The sequence below is a fragment of the Oncorhynchus gorbuscha genome, linkage group LG11 (assembly GCF_021184085.1).
Source record: "Oncorhynchus gorbuscha isolate QuinsamMale2020 ecotype Even-year linkage group LG11, OgorEven_v1.0, whole genome shotgun sequence".
Classification (NCBI taxonomy): Eukaryota; Metazoa; Chordata; class Actinopteri; order Salmoniformes; family Salmonidae; genus Oncorhynchus; species Oncorhynchus gorbuscha.
In genome coordinates, this window is record NC_060183.1 from 35,742,930 (window position 1) to 35,764,832 (window position 21,903).

General features: G+C 41.1%; 1 long non-coding RNA gene and 1 pseudogene across 1 annotated transcript; one reads left to right on the forward strand and one right to left on the reverse strand.

Moving 5' to 3' along the window:
* Window positions 1–3,799: 3,799 nt before the first annotated feature.
* LOC124047767 lies at window positions 3,800–4,438 on the forward strand. Its single transcript, XR_006841126.1, has 2 exons — window positions 3,800–3,834; window positions 3,993–4,438. It is a non-coding gene; the product is annotated as an uncharacterized LOC124047767 (long non-coding RNA).
* A 3,655-nt stretch (window positions 4,439–8,093) lies between these two features.
* Window positions 8,094–18,992, reverse strand: LOC124047650 (annotated as a pseudogene).
* Window positions 18,993–21,903: the final 2,911 nt, after the last annotated feature.

The window sequence follows — 21,903 nt, forward strand, 5'->3', positions numbered from 1 at the left end:
AATATAGTCTAATAAAACAAATGTCTGCATAATGAAAGACATGAAAACTCTAGCCAACAATGTATTTTGAGCTGTTTTAAACGGGGATATTGTCAGTAAGGTCACTGAGACTAACAATAGACAATAGTCTTCATTTAGATTATTTAAACATAGTCTATTGTTAGTCTCAGTGACCTTACTGACAATATCCCCGTTTAAAACAGCTCAAAATACATTGTTGGCTAGAGTTTTCATGTCTTTCATTATGCAGACATTTGTTTTATTAGACTATATTTCTCATTAGGTATACGGTTGTCATCTTTGCTCCCCCCTTACATAGCTAATAATCTCCAAGCTGCTCTAAACGTTGATGTTTTTGGTGTCTCTGTGTTCATCTCTAGACTGGTGAATGAGGCCTGTTACAACTTTCTTACAAAATCTTTAAAGGTAGTTTGTGAAACCATTCAGTCATGGATGTATGTCAAACATATTTAACACGTATTGCAGGTTACCGAAGCCTCCTGTTTTACTATGAATCCCCACTCATCCCTGTTATATATTGATGTGTTGGCTCTCTATGTCTGTACATGTTTATAATACACATAGTGGGAATATTGTTTTCCATAAAGTTAATAACCCCTAAACTGAAATATGAAATTACCTTTAGGATCTCTTACCACCCTATTACTTTATGGTTCTAATCTCCCTCTTTCAAAATCGCCCCAGTGACCAAATCTCTAACATTCCTGATCCTTCCCATATATTTTAACCCTAAACCTCCCACAATAACTATTGTCTATTGTTAGTCTCAGTGACCTTACTGGCAATATCCCCGTTTAAAACAGCTCAAAATACATTGTTGGCTAGAGTTTTCACGTCTTTCATTATGCAGACATTTGTTTTATTAGACTATATTTCTCATTAGGAATACGGTTGTCACCCCCCTTGGAGGCTTGGTGCATGTACAAAGAAAAAGTACCAAATTCACCCATGGGTGGCTGTTAACTAAAATAATGGCAATGTTTGTAGTCGTTTGTAGTCGTGTTAAGGTTTTCATTGTTTTCTTGTCAGAGTTATGGTTTTGCATATGACTGTGCATTATATGCTGTCGTAATAGGGTTGAGGATCCGATCAAGCTGTCACGATCTTCATGGGTAATAAGAAGCGGACCAAAGCGCTGCGTGGTGTGAATGCATCGTTTTAATGGATGACGCAAACACAAAGTAAACTGAACAAGCCAATAAATGAACAACTACCGTGACGCTATATATCAAATGTGCTGACACAAGCACCTAACAGACAATCACCCAACAATGACAACAAAGGCTACCTACTAAATATGTTTCCCAATCAGAGACAACAACTAACACCTGCCTCAGGGTTTTCAATCAATCAGGCCAGACACATAAAAAGACAAACTAGACATACAGCCTAGAATGCCCCCTCAGATCATCCCCCACATACCAAACAAAACCTATAAACATACATAGCAAACTATGGTCCGGGCGTGACACAAACCTATTGGGAATTCTTGATCAATCAAAATGTACCTGTTTTCCGTATAGAATGACTTGTATACATATTATATTACAACTTTTTTGTGTTTTGGCTTAGTGTTTGTTTCTTTACTAACTAGAAAACTCAACAGTTTGTAAGTCTGAGAAACATTATTGAGCTGGTTGGTTTATTGTTGTTGAACGCTTGACATGTACACACATTGAGAAGTGATTTTGCAGCAACAGTTTTAAAGTGGGTAATCGTATCATATATATATATATATATATATATATATATATATATATATATATATATATATATCCTTGCATGTTTGAATTAGAGCTCCTTTAAAGTGTTTTATATTATGATAATAATGTTATATTATTTTTATAATAATACATATCTGCAAACCAAATGTATTTCTGAAAACCCCTTTTTACATCTTCAATAGTTGTAGATGTTCCAACGTTCGTAGACCTTTCATACCAAAAATACCTAATACTGTATGTTTCATCGGTTACTCCGATGTCGTTCAGAGTCCCTAATGCAGCCAAGTCACCCGTTGTGTCCGTTGTCCATCATACCTAAAAAATAATAATAAAAAATACAAATAAAACGTTGTCCCCCCCTGTTTAAAACACAAATAACTCGGGTACAGTCGCTTCCCAATCACCTATGTCCAGTAGCCTTCAGAAATATCTATTAGGCTGGGATTCACTTATTCAGAATATTATTATTATTAATTTAATCTGTCCTGGCAGCTCAATATTCGGGCCTTTATGTTTGCGCTAAAGCAATGCTGACAACGTTAAAAAATAGTTCTGTACCTAACGATCTAAAAGTTCGAAATTAGTTTGAGAGATGTATGCTACACCCCCCCACCCCATGTATGTCTGGTTTAGAGAACGCAGGCTGTGAATTCAAACAACAGGAGGGGGCTGTCGTGACATTCTGTCTGCAAACGGGGTGTGTGGGGGCCGCAGATTAGAGATATCTATGTTTAACCCCCGCTGTTCGGTTGATATCTCGACATGCCTTATGCATGATAGTGCACACCTTGGTTTCAAACGTTTCTCTACATCTAAGAGTTCTGTTTTTATGTAAAAATAAAAATAAACCTTGGATGCAGGTCTTTGTACATTATTACAAACTTTATAACATACCATTGTAGGGAAGACTATAAATTGCTTCTGAGAATCTACGTCTAACAGTCGCTTCCCAACCCCCTATGTCCAGTAGCCTTCAGAAATGGCAGCTAAATATTCGGGGCTGTGGGTTTGCGCTAATGCTGTGGTAACTGTATTAAAGTATATGCTCCACGTTCTGTCCCTAACTAGGGGGTTGTTTCGAGACATTTTTTTTGTTTTATAGTGGTTACATGTTCATTACACACCTCTGCATTCTATATTATTAAGTAGGCTGTTGGTCTTTTGAGGTCCGTTATGTCAATTTGCCTTTATACATCTCATTGACCTACTGTCAACTCCCTCAGATGTAAACATCTACAATAATCATTAGACGTACGCGTCAGAGTTATCATACCCCTTGTCGGGGTTTGTACAGAGTTGGTTAAATCCGCTCTTTTGCTCCCCACTTACATGTCTAATAATCTCCAAGCTGCTCTAAGCGGTGTTGTTTGAGTGAATATTGTTTTACATAAAGTTAATAACCCCCTAAACCGATATATGAAATTAGCTCTGCCCCTATCTATAAAGCGTGAGATACATTTTTAAAACCAGTGATTTAATTCAAAAGATTTAGTACCTACATTTTAACACATTCCAAAATGTTTACTATTTCTTACAGATAAAGGGTCCTGTTAGCCCCGACCTGTAACTGACAGTTAGACTTACAGGTTATGTCGTTGTCTTTTGTTTGAATTGTTTATGTGTCCGCTGTGCGGGGGAAATGATAATACAAGCGGAACTATGTAGCTAATACTGTTGTAACGGGGATCCTTATTGTAGCAACACACTTTTGGATGGAAGGCAACCCTGCGCTGCGTTAACTAAGTTTTCATGTCATCCGGTGTAGTTCATAAAGGTTGAAGAGTGTATGTTAGGATGAAGTGTGAATTCATGCAAGGAATTCAATCACCACCTTCCGGAGACACCTGAAACCCCACCTCTTTAAGGAATACCTAGGATAGGTTAAGTAATCCCTCTCACCCCACCCCCCCTAAGTTTTAGATGCACTATTGTTAAGTGACTGTCCCACTGGATGTCATAAGGTGAATGCACCAATTTGTAAGTCGCTCTGGATAAGAGCGTCTGCTAAGTGACTTAAATGTAATGTAATGTAAATGAATAATACGTGTGAAGTTTGATTTCCTCCCTTCTGTAATAAGCAGCCAATGAGGTATTTTTTCCTTTATTCATGTGTTTAATCTGAACCCGTTATAACACCGGTTAAACTGTTATGTATGTAAGCACTTCAGAGTTATACCAAGCTAATAAGTCACTCGTAAGATAAGGTTGTAAGAGTGTGCTTAACTGTATTTTTCATTTACTTTATAGTTCTCACGGAAGGGGATAATTCTCACTGAAACTACAGAATAAAGCCGTCCAGTTAAAATCAAGGAACGGTTGTGCTCGTGGTTACTGAAGGGAGCTACAAGACCCTTATCCGTTTCGAATTCACCAACTGAAAGACGCTTGCCCTCTCCATCATAACTCCGTAAGTTTTCCCTCCCTGTGTAGATCAAACGTCCTGCCTGTAAATCCTGGGTATGCCCACATCATTAATGAATAAGATGTGTAGAAAAACTGTTTATCCATAGTTAAAGGCCTTTCATAAAGAGGCTGTCCTGATTTCATGTGCCTCATGTTTAACACGTATTGCTTGTTACAGAATACTACTGTTGTACATCTAATATCCCCTAGCAGATTTCGTTGCCTTTGCACAAATTCTGTCATGTTACTGTGGTCTTTTTAAAAGTCAATAAATATGTGTGGAAAGTGTACATGTTTGTTTCACTGTAGATCTGTTTAAGACCTCCTAGAAACACCTAATTTCATCCCACAGCATTAATTAATAAACTGTGTAGAAGCTGTTTAGCCATAAGTAAAGGCCTTTCATAAAGCGGCTGTCATGATAAACCTGAATCTGAAAGTACCTTTAGGATCTTTTCTTTGGGGTTCTAATCTCCCTGTGTGTACATGACCTGAAAATCCTTAGGCTGGAGCCATCTGGAAGCTCTGTGCCTGTACATATAAAGAGAACTAAATAGGAAACTAGGCTGAGAAACATTATTTAGATGGCTGTTTAATTGTTGTTTAAAGCCTGAAATGGACACAATTCCAAGGGACCTTGTGTCACACACACACACACACACACACACAACACACACACACACACACACACACACACACACACACACACACACACACACACACACACACACACACACACACACACACACACACACACACACACACACACACACACACACACACACACACACACACACACACACACACAGGTCTTAAAGATGGCATGTTCTGCACATTTATAATGCTGAGGCCCCAGCGCTATACACCCAGACATTCCTGCTTCATAGATAACAACCGTAAGGGAGATAAAACAGGGGGTGGAGGGGTGCATGGGTCAAAAGTTCAAACAACCTCTAACACATGACCACACGAACAGGGGGACGGGGCGGGGGCACATATTTAAACATGCACGCGTCATCATGACGTAGGGGTAGTCCGGGGTATACCCCCTGGCAGTTACTCTCAGAGCCATTAGATCCTGGCGTCCACAGACTTGTTCAACGCATATCCTGGCAGCCTTGAACCACTCAGGGCACGTTGCATTTGACACAAAGATAACATTATTTTAAAACATTCTCGCATCCTTAGCGCTGGAGAATAAGTCTCGGGTTCTGCACGATAAAAGGGTTGGGACACGCTGTCTGTGAATATCTTAACCGTAGATTCCTCCGGGTTGAATATGTACGAAATATGGCCCTCGCTTGTACACAGAAATCCGTTAAAACATTCGGGAGCCTCTAACAAAATATCCTCCAAGCTTTTGGCGTTGGGTTCGTGACATGAGCTACAGAGCACTCCGAGAATTACACTTGTAGACATATTTTAGATGTTTAATATTCAGGTCTTAAAAAATGGCTTGTTCTGGACATTTATAATACTGAGGCCCCCAGAGATATCTATAAACCCAGACATTCATGCTTCATAGATAACAACCATAAGGGAAATAAAACTGGGGGGTGGAGGGGGGCATGGGCCACAAAATAACACACACCCTCTAACACATGACCACACGAACAGGGGGGCGGGACAATGCACATATTCACTACATGTCAGAAGGTCATAAGTTCAGCAATCAATCATATTTTTGACACCTGTCATCAATCAATCATTTTGACACATGCTGTATCCTATTACTCTCTGGTGTGAAAAGTGCAAGTCAATCCCAGAACAACAGCAAAGGACCTTGTGAAGATGCTGGTGGAAGCAGGTACAAAAGTATCTATATCCACAGTAAAACGACATAACCTGAAAGACCGTTCAGCAAGGAAGAAGCCACTGCTCTAAAACCGCCACAAAAAAAATCCAGACTACGGTTTGCAGCTGCACATGGGGACAAAGGTTGTACTTTTCGGAGAAATGTCCTCTGGTCTGATGAAACAAAAATAGAACTGTTTGGCCATAATGACCATCGTTATGTTTGGAGGAAATTGGGTGAGGCTTGGAAGCCGAAGAACACCATCCCAACCGTGAAGCACGGGGGTGGCAGCATCATGTTGTGGGGTTGCTTTGCTGCAGGAAGGACTGGTGCACTTCACAAAATAGATGACATCATGAGGTTGGAAAATTATGTGGATATATTGAAGTAACATCTCAAGACATCAGTCAGGAAGTTAAAGCTTGGTCGAAAATGGGTCTTCCAAATGGACAATGACCCCAAGCATACTTCCAAAGTTGTGGCAAATTACTTCAGGACAACAAAGTCAAGGTAATGGAGTGGCCATCACAAAGCCCTGACCTCAATCCCATAGAAAATCTGTGGGCAGAACTGAAAAAGTGTGTTGGAGAAAGGAGTCCTTCAACTCTGATTCAGTTACACCAGATCTGTCAGGAGGAATAGGCCAAAATTCACCAACTTATTGTGGGAAGCTTGTTGAAGGCTACCCAAAACGTTTGACCCAAGTTAAACAATTTAAAGGCAATGCTACCAAATACTAATTGAGTGTATGTAAACTTCTGACCCACTGGGAATGTGATGAAGGAAATACAAGCTGAAATAAATCATTCTCTCTACTCTTATTCTGACATTTCACAGAATTTTTACTTGGATTAAATGTCAGTAATTGTGAAAATCTGAGTTGAAATGTATTTGGCTGAGGTGTATAGTCGTGGCCAAAAGTTTTGAGAATGACACAAATATGAATTTTCACAAAGTCTGCTACTTCAGTTTGTATGATAGCAATTTGCATATACTCCAGAATGATATGAAGAGTGATCAGATGAATTGAAATTAATTGCAAAGTCCCTCTTTGCCATGCAAATGAACTGAATCCCCAAAAAACAGCCCTGCTACAAAAGGACCAGCTGACATCTTGTTAGTTATTCTCTTGTTAACACAGGTGTGAGTGTTGACGAGGACAAGCCTGGAGATCACTCTGTCATGCTGATTGAGTTCAAATAACAGTCTGGAAGCTTCAAAAGGAGGGTGGTGCTTGGAATCATTGTTCTTCCTCTGTCAACAATGGTTACATGCAAGGAAACACGTGCCATCATCATTGATTTGCACAAAAAGGGCTTCACAGGCAAGGATATTGCTGCCAGTAATATTGCACCTAAATCAAACATTTATCGGATCATCTAGAACTTCAAGGAGAGCGGTTCAATTATTACACTTGTAAAATGCTTGTAATTATACTTCAGTATTCCATAGTAACAGCTGACAAAAATATCTAAAGACACTGAGGCAGCAAACTTTGTGGAAATTAATATTTGCGACATTCTCAAAACTTTTGGCCACGACTGTATGTAAACTTCCGACTTCAATTGTCTATGCATACAATGCCCTGATGCATTTAGCGTTCAAATCAGGTGGACAATTATTGTTTTAGGACAGTAAAAACCAATACAACAATAGTCTATAAAGTTTTTAACATCGAAACACAATAAATTGTTGTTTTGATATTTCTTATAGGCAGTTTTAAGGACACATAAGTAACTGTGTAATTTTTGGCCAATATCACCTGTTTATTGATGGCGCTGGCAGTGCCCAGTCGGAAGTTTCTTTCTCTCTCTCTTTCTACTCTCGGATCTGGAAGGGTCTCTTTCATCCGAACCGTCATGGGTCTGTTTGGTTCTGTTTTCCAAAAGCCTTTTCGGAATGGGTCTGACTACCCTCGGGTCCATTCGGAACGGGTCTCAGTTTATAAATGTTATATTCATGCATATCGGGTTGGGTGGGAAACCCATAGATCCATTTCGGAACGTGTCTAACTTTTTGAACCCGTGAAGACCTCTTCACATCCCTATGCTCATGTGTGCCCCAAAACTTTTCCTAATCTTGACTGTTTTATCTCGATTGTTTTTAAAACAAGGTGCGCCACCGTTTAAAAAAGGTTGGGAGCCACTGCTCTAGAAGATGTTGTAAGTAGTCGGTAAATATCCTACCTCTGCAGCAGTATCACCACCCTCTGGGTCCACTGGTGACTCCTTGATAGGTGAGTCTTTAGACATAGCATCTTCATCCTGCAATAATAACACACATTCACTGACCAGGTCAACAGTGGGGAAGTGTTGGAAATATCCACAGTAGACAATGACCACTTTTGTTAGTTGGTTGCTGTATACACAAAACATTAGAAACACCTGCTCTTTCCATGACATAGACTGACCAGATGAATCCAGTTGAACGCTAGTATCCCTTATTGATGTCACCTGTTAAATCCACTTCAGTCAGTGTAGATGAAAGAGAGGATCAGAAACTTTTTTTTTGTCTTTTTTTTATTTAGCCTAAAATGACATACCCCAATTTAACTGCCTGTAGCTCAGGACCTAAAGCAAGGATATGCATATTCTTGATACCGTTTGAAAGGAAACACTGAAGTTTGAGGAAATGTGGAATTAATGTAGGAGAATATGACACATTAGATCTGGTAAAAGATAATACAAACAATTCAAAAAAATAATTTGTTCCATCTTTTTGTTCCACCAAGACAAAGACCATCGTGTATTATTGCAGTTTAGGTGCAATTTAGATTTTGGCCACTAGATGGCAGCAGTGTGTGTGTGCAACATTTCAGATTGAGTCACATTTCAATACTGGACAATATTTTTTATCAAGTCTGCCCAAATGTACCGAATTGGTCAATTGATACATTTTCAAGTAAATAATTATAGAGAAACAACAATGATATGGTAATGCAAAATGTAAGTTTACACACTCCTACGAATGTCATACATGATGGATCAGTAGCTTACACACTAACTTTCACACATCTAGATGGCTGGGTGGGGTGTGTGTGGAGTCAGAGAGAGCAGGGGTCGAAACTGTAGAACCCAGTTCCTACATTTGAATATAAAAATGGATTTTATTAAACAAAACTATGCTACATTTTTATCTCTGGGACCCTCAGGATGACAAATCAGAGCAAGATTACTGAATGTAAGTACATTATTTACCTTCAGAGCTGAATGTATCAAACCAGTTGCCATGAAAAACGTTTTTTTGTTGTTGTGTACTCTCCTCAAACAATAGCATGGTATTTTGTAACTGTAATAGATACTGTAAATTGGACACTGGAGATAGATTAACAGGAATGTAAGCTTTCTGCCCATATAAGACATGTCTATGTCCTGGGAAATCCTGTAGAGGTTAAAGAAGGCTTTTTAAGCCTTGAGACAATTGAGACATGGATTGTGTATGTGTGCCATTCAGAGGGTGAATGGGCAAGACAACATATTTAAGTACCTTTGAATGGGGTATGGTAGTAGGTGCCAAACTCATCGGTTTTAGTGTGTCAAGAACTGCATCTCTACTGGGTTTTTCACGCTCAGTTTCCCATGTGTATCAAGAACGGTCCACCACCCAATGGCCATTTAGCCAACTTGACATAACTGTGGGAAGCATTGGATTCAACATGGACCAGGATCCCTATGGAAAGCTTTCGATACCTTGTAGTGTCCATGCCTCGACGAACGGAGGCTGTTCTGATGGTGGAAGGTGTTCCTAATGTTTTGTACACTCAGTGTATTCCAAGACAAGCGTGCTAACAATTGAAGGCTGTGGGAAACAAACCTATTACATTAAATTGCTTCTTGATCCCATGTGCTACAATACAAGGCATTTATTGGTGCTTGTCATTGTTGTGACCTTTCATAAGATACAGGCCGGTGACACATACAGCTCCACTCATCTCCTAGTGTGTGTGTGTGTGTGTGTGTGTGTGTGTGTGTGTGTGTGTGTGTGTGTGTGTGTGTGTGTGTGTGTGTGACATGGCTACCAGCTGACAACCTTAGAGCAATTACCATGCCCTCTCCTCCTGTATGTGTGTGTGTGTAGGTGTGTTTTTGTGCCCTCTTCTCCTGTATGTGTAGGTGTGTGTTTGTGCCCTCTCCTCCTGCCATTCCATTTAACACCGCCCACTGCGTCTCCATCTGTTCACGCAACACACACACACACACACACACACACACACACACACACACACACACACACACACACACACACACACACACACACACACACACACACACACACACACACACACACACACACACACACACACACACACACACACACACACACACACACACACACACACACACACACACACACACACATAGAAAGAAGCACACCACACAGCGTCTCTCAACACCCACCGTGGCCAATAAATACTGTCTCTACTGTGCTATTTTCTATTCTGCTAATAATTTTTAAGAAACCCAAACCCATGAAGCCTCATGATATAGTTATTTCAAATTATAAATAAAAACTGGAATATATTATCCAGGTAAGTATTAACTTGTAACTATGTAATACATACATATTTTTCACTTTTAATTTAGCCTTTCCTATATGAAACATTAGCAAGATTTTGATTGTGTTCCTCTTGTCTTGTGGCTCAACAACCGAACATACAACAGAACAGCATCTGTGACATGAGTGCAATGAGTCGGTCTACGGGAGCTGGTGAGGTGTGTTCTCTGTCCTGTCTTATCAGCCCAAATCCATTTACCAGCCGGAGCATCGCTGCTAGCGCTGCTAGTTGTTTGTGTGTGGGTGGATGGGTGTTCCATTCAACAAACAAACAGGCAGCAGCCTCGCTCTTCCTCCCTCGTCATCAGACACCCCATCTCTCACACTGTCTAACTAACTGATGAGAGTTGGCTGGCTGCTGTGGACAATCAGATGAAAGTAGATTGATCACTCTGCTCCCTAACCTGCTGTTCCATGCTTGCTTTAGAAAGGAGGTATGGAGAGACGGATAGAGGGATAAAAGTAAAGAGATATTGCGCCTGGGTCGGAGCCCCCTAGGCAGAGAAGCTCCTTTGATGGGCTCCTTTTGAATTTGGTCGATATCAATGACACTGTAATGACTGGGGCTCAGAACTCAAGCAGGGACAGACAGGCACTAAGGCTCTGTCTAAATGAGATCAATCCAATTCTGTGCACCATCTCTGGCTTCGTTCCAAATGGCACCCTATTCCTTATATATGTAGTGCACTACTTTTGAACAGCACCCATGTAGGGAATTAGGGTGCCATTTGGGACTTAGTTTCTGTATTTCTGTGTTTCTTCTGTCAAACTCGGAGGACACGTTAAGGTGTTACACAGAGGACGGATTAGGCATTAGACAGGGTTTGGAGATAAACCGCTAGGTAGCCAATCAATGGCCACAGGAAATGCCACATTCAAACGTCTTTAAAAACAAATCAAATGGACAGGGGATTGTGTCGACACACAGGCGATTAACAGAGAAAAACAAAGATTGTAATTGGCTGAAAGATAATCCTATCATTGCTATGCAGACGACACACAATTAATCTTCTCCTTTCCCCCTTCTGATGACCAGGTGGCGAATCGCATCTCTGCATGTCTGGCAGACATATCAGTGTGGATGACGGATCACCACCTCAAGCTGAACTTTGGCAAGACGGAGCTGCTCTTCCTCCCGGGGAAGGACTGCCCGTTCCATGATCTCGCCATCACGGTTGACAACTCCATTGTGTCCTCCTCCCAGAGCGCTAAGAACCTTGGTGTGATCCTGGACAACACCCTGTCGTTCTCAACTAACATCAAGGCGGTGGCCCGTTCCTGTAGGTTCATGCTCTACAACATCCGCAGAGTACGACCCTGCCTCACACAGGAAGCGGCGCAGGTCCTAATCCAGGCACTTGTCATCTCCCGTCTGGATTACTGCAACTCGCTGTTGGCTGGGCTCCCTGCCTGTGCCATTAAACCCCTACAACTCATCCAGAACGCCGCAGCCCGTCTAGTGTTCAACCTTCCCAAGTTCTCTCACGTCACCCCGCTCCTCCGCTCTCTCCACTGGCTTCCAGTTGAAGCTCGCATACGCTACAAGACCATGGTGCTTGCCTACGGAGCTGTGAGGGGAACGGCACCTCAGTACCTCCAGGCTCTGATCAGGCCCTACACCCAAATAAGGGCACTGCGTTCATCCACCTCTGGCCTGCTCGTCTCCCTACCACTGAGGAAGTACAGTTCCCGCTCAGCCCAGTCAAAACTGTTCGCTGCTCTGGCTCCCCAATGGTGGAACAAACTCCCTCACGACGCCAGGACAGCGGAGTCAATCACCACCTTCCGGAGACACCTGAAACCCCACCTCTTTAAGGAATACTTAGGATAGGATAAAGTAATCCTTCTCACCCCCCTTAAAATATTTAGATGCACTATTGTAAAGTGGCTGTTCCACTGGATGTCATAAGGTGAATGCACCAATTTGTAAGTCGCTCTGGATAAGAGCGTCTGCTAAATGACTTAAATGTAAATGTAATATAATGCTGAAGACATTACTCGGATTACCAGAGTGGTTCCAAGGCATTGCCTCCTGTCCAGACCAAAATATTTATTCCTTTAGCAGCAAAAAATTCCACTACTTTTATCTTATTCATCAGTAGCAATTCTGGGTGTGTGTCGGTAATTATTGTTCTGAAGTTCTTGATCTTGGAACCCAGAACCAAATCTTGTGTGAACACTGGCCACCTACTCAATTTGTTTAACATTTACGTTAACAGTCAGTCATTAAATTCTAAATCCTAAATCAAATCAAATGTATTTATATAGCCCTTCATACATTAGCTGATATCTCAAAGTGCTGTACAGAAACCCAGCCTAAAACCCCAAACAGCAAGCAATGCAGGTGTAGAAGCACGGTGGCTAGGAAAAACTCCCTAGAAAGGCCAAAACCTAGGAAGAAACCTAGAGAGGAACCAGGCTATGAGGGGTGGTCAGTCCTCTTCTAAAATCTACATACAGTAGGAGCTCCTCAACAAACCTTCAATTGAGCAGTACACTGTTCTCTTCTCTGCCCAGGGAGATTCTATTTGTTTATAACTTCCTCTCAGTAGCATAACCACAGCCTAATTGTATAATCCCTCTAGAATTATGTCCAATTTAACACTTTATTAACCTCTGTGTGTGCGGATGTGTGTGTCATGTAACAATTTATTAATCTAGTCATAAACGAACACAGGCAAAGGAGGAAGGCAGCTAAAGTTATTGTCCTAATTAGTGAGGTTTTCTCTCTGATTGATGTCATTGATTTTTTTCTAATAATAATGCCAGTGTGTGTGTGTGCGTGTGTGTGTGTGTGTGTGTGTGTGTGTGTGTAAGGACAATATACAGATAATGAATGCAATGATTGCTGAGTACCTGTGACGTCAGCAGGGTGCTTTGGGGTGGCTAATTCACATGGCAGATTAACACTGTTAAAGCAACAATCTGTCAATTGTTTTTCATACAAATGGCAGCCCCTCCACTTCTTTTGCTATAAAGCTGATGGATGGGGCTGGAGAAATGCAACCATTCTCAAATGCATAGATTGAGTTCAGTTCTACTAAACTCTTGAGGCAAGTTGTTTCCCTCAAGCATCAATGGGTGTTTTGTCATTCATTGAATTGACCATTTGAACAGCTGTACATATTGCAGATTGTCCCATTAATTGGAAGAACATGGAAGGGCAGACTGAAGAAACCCTGTTGCTTTGCTGTTGGTTTGAAGATTAATCATCACTACTATTACAAGGCCAGCATTGCAGGCAAGCTTTACTTTAATATGTCCACGATTCTGTTTAGTTTTGTTTTGAAAGAGAGACAATCCATTTTTCATCTTCAGAGACCACCAGGGCTGCAAATTGTCTGTCTGTCTGGATCTTTCTCTGCCTTTATATAAACAGGCCTTCAGAGAGACAAGTGAGAATCCATCCTGCTTTTTATGACAGAGAACTAAGAACGCCGGAGGAAGAGGATAAGAAAGGAAAAAGCAACAAGCCAGAGGACTCAAGGTCAGGTTTCATTTGACAGGGGGGGGGGGGAGAAGTGAATTAGCTGTCACATATAAAATGGTTGAAAAATGCTGTGCTGAAAGGAAAGGACAGCATTCAGATGGCAATAGGTTCTGATGAAATGTCGGTATCAAGACTAAAATGAATAGCAAAGGTTGCTTCTGTTTTCTCTCTTACAGTACATTCGGAAAGTATTCAGACCCCTTGACTTTTTGCACATTTTGTAACGTTACACCCTTATTCTAAAATTGATAAAAATTATTATTTTTCCCTCATCAATCTACACACAATACACCACAATGACCAAGCAAAAACAGGTTTTTATAAATGTATTAAAAATTAACTACAGAAATACCATATTTATATAAATATTCAGATCCTTTGCTATGAGAATAGAAATTGAGCTCAGGTTCATCCTGTTTCCATTGATCATCCTTGAGATTTTTCTACAACTTGATTGGAGTCCACTTGTGGTAAATTCAATTGATTGGACATGAATTGGAAAGACACACACCTGTCTTTGTAAGGTCCCACAGTTGACAGTGCATGTGCAAAACCACAAGAACACAGTGGCCTCCATCATTCTTAAATGGAAGAAATTTGAAACCATCAAGACTCTTCCTAGATCTGGCCAAATTGAGCAATTGGGGGAGTTGGGCCTTGGTCAGGGAGGTGACCAATAACCCGATGGTCACTCTGACAGAGCACCAGTTGGGAGGACTTTCTTGAAGGACAACCATTTCTGCAGCACTCCACCAATCAGGCCTTTATGGTAGAGTGACCAGATGTAAGCCACTCTTCATGACAGCTCAATTGGAGTTTCCAAAAGGCACCTAAAGACTCTCAGACCATGAGAAACAAGATTCTTTGGTCTGATAAAACCAAGATTGAACTCTTTGGCCTAAATACCAAGCGTCACGTCTGGAGGACACCTGGCACAATCCCTACGGTGAAGCATGTGGTAGCATCATGCTGTGGGGTGGTTTCAGCAGCAGGGGCTGGGATACTAGTCACGATCGAGGGAAAGATGAACGGAGCAAAATTCAAAGAGATCCTTGATGAAAACCTGCTCCAGAGCCCTCAGGACCTCAGATTGGGGTGAAGCTTCTCCTTCCAACAGGACAATGAAAGCACACGGCTAAGACAAAGCAGGAGTGGCTTCGGGACAAGTCTCTGAATGTCCTTGAGTGGCCCAGCCAGAGCCCAGACTTGAACCCATCAAACACCTCTGGAGAGACCTGAAAATTGCCGTGCAGCAACGCTCCCCATCCAACCTGACAGAGCCTGAGAGGATCTGCAGAGAAAAATGGGAGAAACACCCCCCAAAACAGGTGTACCAAGCTTGTAGCATCATACCCAAGAAGACTCAAGGCTGTAATTGCTGCCAAAGATGCTTCAACAAAGTACTGAGTAAAGGGTCTGAATACGTATGTAAATATGATATTGCATTTTGGTAATGATTATTTTTGCAAAAAAAAAACAATATATATATACGTTTTTTGCTTTGTCATAGTGGGGTATTGTGTGTGGGGTATTGTGTGTTGATTGAGGGGATTATTACAATAAGACTGTAACGTAACAAAATGTGGAAAAAGTCAAGGGGTCTGAAAACTTTCCGAATGCACTGTATATGTGTATAAGAATAAAAAGTAACCCCCACTTGTTTGTCATTCATCTCAATTTAAATGTTGTGTGAGAGAGAGGCAGAGCTAAAACTAAGAGATAGAGAGCTGTAAAGTGTTTGTGTAAGTGATGGTATCAAATAACGAACAAGGTAGGAGTATGGGTCAGGTATCTCAGGTTCTCACCTGTTTGACTGTGTCTTTCTTGACCAATCCAGTCGCAGCAGCAATATTCCCCGCCCCTCCACAGTCCTGTGAGCCACTGCTGTCACACCTGTTACCATGGCTCCGCCCACCTGGGAAACGCCAGACACTGTTTTACCTGCAACTACCAGGAGAGGGAGAACATATGTGGTGGTCACATCTAGATAGATTTTAACCCACTTAATCTTAACATTTCTCCAAGTTTCACCTTCGTTGTAAAGCCCTAGTTATTTTGTTGCTTTGACAGTCATTTCTGAAAAACATGCTACCATTCCCAGTCACAAGGGGAATTCTGTCTGATTTAAAGAAGAAATGGTCAACTTGTTATTGTTATATTATTGTGTTACTTTAAAAAAATTACTTTAGTTTATTAAGTACATTTTTTCTTGACTCATTTTTCTCACTGCAGTGTTTGTTAATATTTTTTATTTTAATTTATTTCACCTTTAACCTGGTAGGCCAGTTCTCATTTACCACTGCAACCTGGCCAAGATAAAGTAAAGCAGTGTGACACAAACAACACAGAGTTACACATGGAATAAACAAACATACAGTCAATAACACAATAGAAAAGCCTATATACAGTGTGTGCAAATGCAGTAGGGAGGTAAGGCAAATGCAGTAGGGAAGTAAGGCAATAAATAGGCCATAGTGGCGAAATAATTATAATTTAGTAAACACTGGAGGGATAGATGTGTAGAAGATGAATGTGCAAGAAGAGATACTGGGGTGCAAAGGAGCAAAAAAAATATAACAATATGGGGATGAGGTAGTTGGGTGGGCTATTTACAGATAAGTATGGGTTTGTAAGTAAGCCTTTCATGGTAAAGTCTACACCTGTTGTATTCAGCGCATGTGACAAATACAATTAGATATGATTTATAAGAATAAATTTACGCTAATTTACTAGTCTTTTTTTTGTTTAACTTCTTAAGATGGTAAACCATGTTTTTTATCAAGTTGAACATGTGCGTGCTCTTTATGACAGAATTTTAAAATGAGATGAAATCAACGTTTTTTTTGGACCAAGTAACACTTCTGAAAAGGCACCAAATTGGTGGAACTTACTTACAGTGCCTTCAGAAAGTATTCGTATCCCTTAACTTATTCCACATTTTGTGTGTTGTTGTTTACAGCCTGAATCTCTAATGATTTAAATTTAGATTTTTGGTCACTGGCCCACAATACCTTATAATGTCAAAGTAATTATGTTTTAGACATTTTTACAAATTAATACAAATATTTAAGGTGAAATGTCTTGAGACAATAAGTCTTCAACCCCTTTGTAATGGCAAGCCTAAATACGTTCAGGAGTAAACATTTGCTTAACAAGTCACATAAGTTGCATGGACTCACTCTGTGTGCAATAATAGTGTTTAACATGATTTTTGAATGACTACCTCATCTCTGTACCTCACACATACAATTATCTGTAAGATCCCTCAATTGAGCAGTGAATTTCAAACACAGAGTCAACCACAAAGACCAGGGAGGTTTTCCAATGCCTCGCAAAGAAGGGCACCTATTGGTAGATGGGTAAAAAAAAGCAGGCATTGAATATCCCTGTGAGCATGGTGAAGTTATTAATTACACTTTGTATGGTGTATCAATACACCCAGTCACTACAAAGATACAGGCCGGAGGGGAAGGAAACCGCTCAGGGATTTCACCATGAGGCCAATGGTGACTTTAAAACAGTTACAGAGTTTAATGGCTGTAATAGGAGAAAACTGATGATAGGTCAACAACGTCGTAGTTACTCCACAATACTAACCTAATTGACAGAGTGAAAAGAAGTAAGTCTGTGCAGAATAAAAAATATTCCAAAACATGCATCCTGTTTTTAATTAACAAGGCATTAAAGTAATACTACAAAAAATGTGGCAAAGCAATTAACTTTTTGTCCTGAATACAAAGTGTTATGTTTTGGGCAAATCCAATACAGCACATTACTGAGTACCACTCTTCGTATATACCAGCAAAGTGGTGGCTGCATCATGTTATGGGTATGCTTGTTTAGGACTGGGGAGTTTTTCAGGATAAAAAATAAATGGAATGGAGCTAAGCACAAGCAAAATCCTAGAGGAAAACCTAGTTCAGTGTGCTTTCCACCAGGCACTGGGAGATGAATTCCCCTTTCAGCGGGACAATAACCTAAAACACAAAGTCAAATCTATACTGGATTTGCTTACCAAAAAGACAGTGAATGATCCTGAGTGGCTGAGTTACAATTTTTAACTTAAATTTATAGGAAAATCTATGGCAAGACTTGAAAACGGTTGTCGAGCAATGATCAGCAATCAATTTGACAGAGTTTGGAGAATTTTGAAAATAATAATGGCCAATGTTACACAATCCAGGTGTGGAAAGCTCTGTCATTCACCTATTAACTTCATCCAATGAGTATAGCACACTAACACAATTCCACCACGCTTGCTGATTAACCTATGGGGTCACTTGTGCAATAGTCACTTCCTTTTCTGTCAACCAATAGGTATACATCTAGGGCGTATTTGTCAACCTATCCCTTGTCTCTGACTTGATGTTTTGCAGCAACAGTCTTCCCACGACCTTCCAGCTCCCCACCACCACCAGCATAATAACCTGAAGGCCCATTATCGGAACCCTGTTCTAAGGACCATTCCTCGGAGACAAGGCCTACCCTAACTATTCAATACAATTCCATATCGTATTCTGTCTCTGCTGTAATTCAGTTAAGCCTGTACTCAACTGAGTAATGTTGGTAATGGTGACATGTAGACTACCTGTTGTGACTCCATCCTTTGTTTTGTTGCCTATGAAAAAGAACAAAAACGTGAAGGACGGGTGACAAATATTTAACATCCCATTGATGTCAATGGGACCACTGTCATTCAATAAAATTATCTCTTTACATAGTCTGATTAACCATGCTCGTACATCATTTCTAACATTCAACATCTCAACATCTCATCTCAGCAACACTTATAGCATTCGACATCTCAGCAATGATTTAAAAGCAAGTTAAAGGAAAGAGCAGGTCGGCTACAATTGTCAAGACCTACCGACAAAGATAACGCCACCTTTTGTCATCTCAGCCGCCCCAGTTACTCCCTGCTTCGTCTTCTCCGCTGCAGCCACGACCCCATCCTTGGCTTTCGAGAACCCCTTTATTAGCGCGTCCATGGTGTCCAAAATGACACAGCAACAGCTGTGGAAATGTCAAACCGGGCAGTGCAGTCAGTGCCGTGAAGTACTTCTAGAACTTCTATCTCGGTAACCGGTGGCGTTACGATGGGAAGGAAGAGGAGGTTAGGGTTTTTCAGAAATGCCACCTCCCACCATTCTCTTTCTTTTGACAGACCCGGCAGGTTAATGTTGTTTATAGACGCAGTCTGGGATCTTAATCACAGCAAATTTGTAACATATCATACGAATTGGATTCGTAACATATCATACGAATTGGATTCGTAACATATCATACGAATTGGATTCGTAACATATCATACGAATTGGATTCGTAACATATCATACGAATTGGATTCGTAACATATCATGAATTGGACCTAAACGTATCATACGAAATGGATGACTTCGTACACAATTGGATGAGGTATTACACACAAAACTGGGACCCGTTTAGGCTAGGGAGCACTACATTCAAAAGTACTGGCTGAAATATATATACATAAGTTCTGGAGCATCACTTTAACATGTATTCCAATTCCCTTTTACATGCATGACAATGATTATGGACAACAAGAGCCAGGTATTTCTCGTTAGAAGCCTTGGTGATTCCGACTAGGTTAAATCTAGTCTACCACACCTGTTGGCAGCACACATCACATCTGTCCTCCAGAAACGATGTCTCAAGCCTAATTTTATCATGAACAATTCCGACACCAGCTCGGTCTTACATTTTCATAGAGAAGGGAAATAATAACAATTGTAGTTTATTGAGAATAATGAATTATGAAACAAAATTGACTGGTGTTGAAAAAATGGCATTCGAATAGCTACAAACCTGTGGATTGTTTGCGCATCTGTTGTTTGCCTTCCAACTTCACCTTTCGACACTGAAATCCGTGTTGCCTTGTCTAGATTTCGCGCTGGCAGGTTTGAAACCGATACTCTTCTCTGTTTCAGAAGCAGACAGAGATTGCTCGTAATTCCGTGGTGCTGATGCTGGGAGAGCTCGAGATAGAATGGCTGCTTTACTGTCTGCATCCCACCACCTCGTGCGCCGCCCCACACACATCCCCTCCCCTCTCCTCTCCATTACCCATCTCATTCAATCAGTTATGGTGACAGTGGATCTTGGATGGATAACAAGCATCATGGGAGAGGATGATGAATGCTACACACTGTAATCACAAATAGCATCTGTGTCTGATCACCCACTTCCCTCCCCTTTATTTCTTCCTCCATCCTCACCCTCATAATCCTCACCCCTCCTTGTCTCCCTCCTCCACCCCTGCCCTGCAACTTCCTGTGGACCACCCTGGGGGCCCAGTCGGAGTCCCTCTCTCTCCACCCTCTCTTTCTTTCTGTCTCTCCTTGTCTCACTCACTCACTCACTCACTCACTCACTCACTCACTCACTCACTCACTCACTCACTCACTCACTCACTCACTCACTCACTCACTCACTCACTCACTCACTCACTCACTCACTCGTGTAACTCAGTTGTGCTGTGGAAGTTTTCCAACAGAAGATGTGTTTGTGGTACAGTAACTACATTCACCTTGGGCTACTTTACCTGATCTGGGTAAGGACCTGAAAATTGCCAAAGATGTCAGCCACACCAGCCATGGGCTTTCACTCCGCTACCCCCTGGAAAATTGCACCGGTGCATCAGCGCTCGGACAAACAGGCTCAGAGACAGCTTCTATCTCCAAGCAATGAGACTGTTGAACAGCACTGACTGCACTGAGTCACAGGTTTCTAACCACACTCACACACACACTTACACTGACACTTTTGCATTGAACGTCACTCAGAAACACTGCTGTCCAGTCACTTTTATACATGCCTTCATGTACATATTGTATCTACCTCTACTACCACTTAATCCCTGCACATTGATATGATACTGGTACTGGCCTTGTATGTGGCATTAATTATTGTGTTTTTATGTCTAATTAGTTTTCATTTGAGTATATCTCTCTTTAAGATCCTATTCTGGATTTTCTATTTTCTTTCCTTTGACATTGACACTGCACTGTTGAGGAAGAGCTTGAACGCAAAATTGTACCTGTATTGTTTACCCCTGTTGCATTCTGTGCATGTGACAAATACACTTGGATTTGACCGTGGTCTTTCTCATAATTATAGAAATGGTTGCCAAATGGCATTCTATAACATGCACGACAATGACTGTGAAGACACTTTGTTAGAAATACCAATGAAATAATACTTATCACGAAGCAGCAGCAGCAGCAGACATGGTGGCAGCGTGCTGGATCAATCTCATAAGCAGGCAGGGGCTCCAAGGACTGTTGTGTGCATCTGCAGGACTATCACATCAATCTGTCTAATCTTCAGTAGTAGGAGGGTGGATGGGCATTCAGTTAGCCCCCATCATAGCTCAGCACAAAGCTTGTGGACATCATCTTCTCGGTCCACACTACACATATGGTAGGAGGATAGGAAGATGTGAATTACGATAGAATAGGGTGTTTTTAGTAAAGTTGTGCACTTTGTGCTCACAAAATTTACACCGGATTCACCGCAAAGTCCCAGGCCATCTGACTGTACATCATTCAGTATCTCCTCTTGTCTTCCCTGCATGCCTCCCCTCCCAGCATTGTTTACATCGTATAAGACCAAACTCTCTAGATAATGCTACAAACACTTGGGAAAAAGCCTATGGAAAATGTCCTGTATATTGTCTTCTAACTCCCAACCTTTATGTTGCATCACAGAGAATGTAGAATGTGTCCCAAATGGCACTTTATTCTCTATATAGTTTGACTAGGGCTCTATGCACTACGCAAGGAATAGGTTTAGGACACAACCATTTGGGACACAGCCATAGAGATTTGTTTCTGTGGAATAAGAAATGAAAAAACCTAATACATTCCACTCTAATAACAATTAAACAGGCACTTGTA